This window comes from Myotis lucifugus, unplaced genomic scaffold (genome assembly GCF_000147115.1).
Source record: "Myotis lucifugus unplaced genomic scaffold, Myoluc2.0 scaffold_39, whole genome shotgun sequence".
In the NCBI taxonomy this organism is placed as follows: Eukaryota; Metazoa; Chordata; class Mammalia; order Chiroptera; family Vespertilionidae; genus Myotis; species Myotis lucifugus.
The window spans coordinates 2444702-2451081 of NW_005871087.1; the positions used below are offsets into that span (position 1 = coordinate 2444702).

The 6380-nt window shown below is 44.2% G+C and overlaps 1 protein-coding gene and 1 pseudogene across 6 annotated transcripts in view; both read right to left on the reverse strand.

Annotated features, from left to right (window-relative positions):
• RBMS3 (RNA binding motif single stranded interacting protein 3) overlaps positions 1-6380 on the reverse strand; it is a 606121-nt gene that overhangs the window by 13384 nt on the left and 586357 nt on the right. The gene's annotated exons all lie outside the window — the stretch shown is intronic.
• On the reverse strand, positions 632-1171 carry LOC102431758 (annotated as a pseudogene).

A 6380-nucleotide genomic window follows, 5' to 3' on the forward strand; every position in this document is an offset into this window, starting at 1 on the left:
TTGGGGCAGGTGTGGGAAGCAGCCAATCAATGTCTCTCTCACATCAATGTTTCTCTCCCTATCTCTCTCTTCCTCCTCCCTCCCTTCCACTCTCTCTAGAATTCAATGGAAAAAATATCCTCAGTGGAGGACTAACAAGAAGAAAAGAAACACAGACATAGCGCCTGATGCTTCAAAATAACATGTGAGACCTCCAGAGACCCATTCATCGCTGGAAAGCTGCTGCCCTGCCCCTGAGAGGACAGACGGGGAGAAAGGACGCGGTGGGACAGAGGCCTCGCCAGCATCGCACTTCCCGCCCCGCATCACCCTTGGGTGAGAACACAGTACCCTCGAAGCTACTGCGGGCGCAGGGCCCGGGTCCCAGACCTCCGACCCAGCCGTCCTCGCTCTCAGCGCTCTGTTCACGGCCTCTGTGATGTGGCCCTGCTTCCCATTGTTTGGGGCAGGTGGCCTTACAAAGGAATTTTTTTTTTTTGTAATCAAAACTTTATTCAACGGATTCTCACAAAACATTACAAATGACAGCATTAAAAAATTCTTTTTAAATGCACCATGCTTAAGTCTCAAATTTTCTGTACAGACTCCTGTCAAAGGAAGTTATTTCCTGTACATCTTGGAAACTGGTCTTCTATTTCGTTTCATTTGATCTAGATCGGCTCCTGAGACCTAGAGAAGGATCGAGACGGCTTATCATTTCTCTCCTGAGATAGTGATCCCTCTCTCCTCCTATCTCTGGAAAGGGACCTGGTCCGGCTACGAGAGAAGCTTCTCCGTCTTGGAGATCTGCGGCGAGGTGGAGGACTCCTTCGCCGATAATCATTTCGAGAGCGACAAGGACTCCAATCGGAAAGCCAGCCTCGATTTCGACTTCTCTTTTCACCATCGGACAGTTCTACTCTTACTCGGCAGCCACACAGGGTTCTCCCATCTAGCTCTCGGACAGCATCGGCTGCATCTCAGGGATCTTCAAACTCCACAAAAGCAAAGCCGGGAGGGTTTCTAGCAACCCACACACTTCTGAGTGGCCCATAATAGCCAAAAGCCCGTTCCACTTCTGTCTTGTTACCGTTGTTCCCAAGATTTCCCACATAAACCTTACAATCCAATGGACAGGAATCACGATGCATTTCGAGATCTGGAGTGAGAAACTCAGCAGCTGAAGTCCACACACCCTTGGATGGCTCTCCAGCTCCCCTCCACAGGTCTGCGCACCTCCCTGGCGTCGACAAAATTGCCTGCCCAAACAGGTCCAGGTGTTCCCAAAGGTGTGGACGGAGTCAGCGAAGAAGGAATGACACGGAGACAGCATTCAGTTCATCAGCATAGCCAGGTACTGTAGCCAGGATCTCCAGCCAAATTCTGGTGTTTACTGTCTTGTTACATCTGTATTCATACCAGTTGATTTTAATCCTATCCATTCTATTCCAAAGGTTAGGGTGTTCCTTATCTCCATTCCAAGGTTACTCTATTGTTCTATCAAGCTACAAGGAAATAACTGAAGGAGATTATCCTAAGTAAAGATTATGTAGCTTAAGTGTGATAGTTCGTAGTTAAAGTGATTACCCGCCTGGCACTTAGTTAAGGGGTTTTGCAGATTTATTCTCTTCCTTAGTCCTATTAATCCTTACTCCAGGGAAAAATCCTCTCTCGGGGAGGTGGTCCTGTTTAAAACACATATCTCTAAGAGGGGGAGCAAACATATGCCATATACGCCAGGTCCCTTGAAACATAAGCTGTGCAGATGTTTCTTCCCTGCAGGGACTGTGTCAAGCAGCAAGGATGGACCGGCTTCCTGCACCCAAATGCTTCTAATAGCCTTCTCCCATCACTTACTCGATCCTTCAAGTAATCTCATTGCTACCTGAAAACAAATGAGGAGAAATAAATAATTGTGCTTTACGTTTTCATGGCTGCTAGCTGAAGTTTGAAGGGGGGAAGTGCTGCTTTTATTAGTACCTTCTCTGTCCCAGGTAAAGTGTGAAAGTGCATATTTGAAATAATAATTATGGCTTGTTCTGATACCCATAAAAACAAGTTTTCTAAAGGCTGTGATCATTATAAAAAGAGAATGCTTTAAGTTGAACAGTGAGATTGCTTTAGAAAGAAAAGTGATTGCAACTTAAAAAGAGAGATTCTTGTAAATGGGTATGAAAAGTATTATCACTCACATGCTTAAAGGCCATGTAAGCATGGTAATCAAGGATATCATTTACACATCATTAATATACTTACAATATGTAGGGAATTGGTGTTCAGCCAGCCAGAGAAGAATGGCAGCATAAAGAGACAATGCAGTACTGGGGTTGAGATAAGGGCCTCCCCTAAGGTTAGTGTGAGTGTTGGAAGACGAGGAGTTTGAATTTAAGACCACAGTCATTTTGAACCCTCTCATCCTCCAACTTGCCCCCAACTCCCAATACACACACGCAAATAAGGAAAAGTAGAGTGACTAGATTAGGAAGTCGCAAAACATAACTTAGAATTCTAGACTTTTAGAGCAGGAAGAAGTCTTAGAGATTATCTAGTAATGTAATATCGCCCCATGTCATTCCTGACAGATTAGCCTTACCTGGTGCCATGTGAAAAGGGGTCCAGATTTTAGGAAAAATTGCTTACTAGACTCCCACTTCTGGGTTACCCAGAGGCAAACCATGCATGTGATTAGGGCACAGCAACAAAGGGTATCCAATAAAAAAAAAGTTTCAGTCTTTAATAACTTAACACATGGCGTACTGCATAGAAATCTCTAAGACATACGCCAGGGACCGCACGTTTTGGGGCAAACTGCACGTTATTTAAATCATCATAATGCACTTTAGGTGTTGTTTTTCAATAATTATAACATTTTTATTTACAAAAACAATTAAAGTTCCTAGTACTTTTTAAACGTATGGTACTGCGTAAAACATTTTCCTCTATGAAGAGAGACCAAACAAAATTTACCTAAGTATCTAGATTCGCTCCTTTTTCCATGGGCATGAAAAAAACGAAAACAGAGAACACTCCTGAGCAGTACAAAATGTGTTAAAATGTTAAAACAAATAACAACTCTTAGAATTCAAAAGGAGGAGGGCAGGCCACACTAATCTTTCAGGAAGTAAAACATTTGAAATCTTTGGCTTTCTAGGAGGTCACAGCCATTAGCATATTAATAGCTTTGAAGAGAACTGCAATTAAGAAAGCCTTTCACTTAGGTTAAAGCTGTGTTTCCCAACACTACTTCTGGCCGCCCCTCCCAACTTCAGGGAATGGTGGTTAATCCTCCCTAGGTGCCAGAGATCTAATTTCCACTCTTTGGAGAACAATCTCATCTCTCACTTTAAGAGGAAAAGGAAGCTCCAAAGGGTTGAGTGACAACTAGTCAGTGGCAAAGATGGCATTTGAATCAAGGGCTCTGGATTTTGCATATTAGAATCTAATGCTCCTGGAAAGATGCCTACGTAAGTTCTACTTGTTTTTAAGATTTCCTATATAGCACAAAGAAAAGCAAATAACTTGGGCAGGACCTGGAATTTCCATGGAACTTCCAAAATAAACCACAGGTATCATTTTTTGCCTTTTGGGATTAGAATCCAGAGTTAATCTCTTTTAACAATGGAAAAAACAAACAAACAAAAAAACATGAATACAAATGTGAAGACCTGTTTTTTCAGCTTGGAAAGTAGAATTTGAAATATTAAAATATTTGCTGACATAGATCCCAAAGATAACCTCTGTGTTCATACGCATATCATTTATATTTCTCAAACTTTTATCCTGCTGGCCTTCTGCCTTGATGTCTCTAATTTACTTTATAATAACTTCAGTATAGACATTATGATGTTAAACATGTGTGATGGGTTAAACTACTTTTCAGGGGCGCTCTACCCTAATCAGAATTTCACACCCCACAGGAGGTCAGCCACCCTTTAATAAGAAAGGCCAGAGGTTTGTACAAGCACTTTAAACTATCCATATCTCAATTAACGTAATGATTGTTAGAAATGGGTTGCCTGATGAAAGTAAGGGCATGGCAATTAGTGTAATGATGATGGAAATAAGCTGCCCTTTGTGAAATTTGGAGTAAAGATATAACGTGGGCTGTCAAAAATAATTTAGAAATACTCATCACTCTTACATGAACAGAAAAGATACAGTTTTACAGAGAAATTTGTAGCCCATAACTTTAGGGGTTTTGTTTGTGACAAGACTATTAGAGAGATTTTGGTGGCCTTTTTAAGGATAATGTAGAATCTAAACTGTTGTGTGCCTTCTTTCTAAGGAATGCTTCCTTAACAAATGCCTCTGTGGGTGCTCTTGCATCTCTGAACATTTCCCTGGTGATGGTGATATAATGGAAAGAACCCAGGTGTTTGCATGACCCAAATGCTTAGCTCATTTCCCACTGTCTTCCTTGAATGGTTCTGAAGAACCTCATGTCTTACCATGACACAGGTCAGCTTCCCTGAGCTGCGAATGGATAGCGTCACATTAAATTTCTTCCTTTTAGGAAACTTCAGAAGTGATTGTCACTCACTTATTTATCGGACTTAGGATACTCCTCTTTGTTTCCATTCAATATTTTATTGTTTTGTTGCTATTGCAGGGTGGTATGGCCGTAGACTCCATTCAATATTTTATTGTTTTGTTGCTATTGCAAGTCAAACGATCCTAGCACTTTGTAGCTGTTAGGCCTGATCAAATAATTGCATCAACATCCCCTCCCCCTGGGGACTGACCTTTAGACCACTTTAGGACCCACATTTCCTTTCCATTGTCCTTCCTCTCTGGGCCTTTCTAGAATCCGGACTCACCCAGATAATTCTCCACCCACAGTCCTTTATAATCTCTGACTCCCTGTCCCTGGCTGCTGGTGCCATTTTGAGGCTCAGCCCATTTGGTTTTCCAGATGACTGAATGAATTCCTAATTCTTTACCCCTTTCAGCCTCGTGCGTTCCTCCTCTGGTGACCCCGAGTTTGCTATTCGGAGAGTAGTAGGCAGCAGCAGCAGCTTGACCTGCGCTTACCTCGGAATCCGACTCGGGTTATAGGATCTCTGGCCTCGATTAGGCTTCCCTCCCTCAAAGGACGTCCTGAACCAGCCAAGGTGGATGCAGGATCCGGGACCTCTCTTTCCTACTGCTGACTCAACACCGGCTCATTTCACCTCTGGTAAGTGACAACTGGATCACCCTTCCAGATTTCTGACTTGACACCTCAGACAAAAGACCTAGCACTAGGCCCCAAATCCTCTCCGCTCCTGCCCCACCCCCCCAAAAAAAAGCACACTGGGATGTCTCCTCAGGAATCTTAACTTGCTCAGCCTTTCCACAGAGGTCTGGCCAAGCACCTTGTCCACAATCTACCAGTAAATGACTTATACCGGCCTGAGGATGGCACGTAAGATTTTAACATTCTCTGGGAATTAATTTCTGTCACCACAATGGGAAATGGTCAGAGATTCCCTACGTCCAGGCCTTCTTTACACTCTGTAATCGTCCTTCTCTCAGTCAAACTTGCTCTACTTATCAAATCCTACTTCTCCACTCAAAGCCCCCTTCTGCCAACCCTGGGCCTTTACACCCTGAGGCTTCTGACCCGTCCTTCCCCGACCTGTCAGGTCCCTCAGACCCTCCCTTCAACCTTTCCAATCACTCGATTCTCTGTTCCTCTCTGCGTCCCCCAAACCCATCTTCTATGCCCCTCCTCTGCCTGGACGACCCCCCCCCCTCCCACACACACATCTATGAACTCCACCTCTTCCTCCACCCTCTCGACCCCCTTACCTCTGAGAGGTGGCTGAGGGTATTGTGTGGGTACACATCCCATTTTTCATGTCTGACCTCGCACAGATTGGGAGGCGTCTTGGGTCTTTTTCCACTGACCTGACCTGGCATCTATGTCATCCTCTCTCACCCCAGAGGAGAAGGAGCATGTCTGGCTAGCAGCTCAGGACCATGCCGATGCCCTCCAGAGACAGGACATGGCAGCCCACCCAGTTGGCACCTACCTGGTCCCTTGGACTGACCTGAGATGGGACTAGCAAGTTAATTTTCCAGGGCGCCAGCTCCATAGCCATATGATCATCTGTCTCATTGCCGGACTCAAAAAAGCTGCCTATACAGCGGTCAACTATGACAAACTTAATGAACTCACTCAAAATCCTGACAAAAACCCACCTCTGTTCCTCTCCTGCCTCATGGAGACCTTACAGAAGTTTACCACCTTACGCCACAGCTTCCCAGAGAGAACCCTTCCTTCTAAACACCCATTTTATACCCCAGTCAGCCCCTGACATATGCCAAAAACTTTGAAGTCCTTTTGAGGGATTTGTCGACCTGTGTCTATTTTTCATTAACCTGGCCTTCTAAGATCTTTAATAATAGAGACGAGGAGA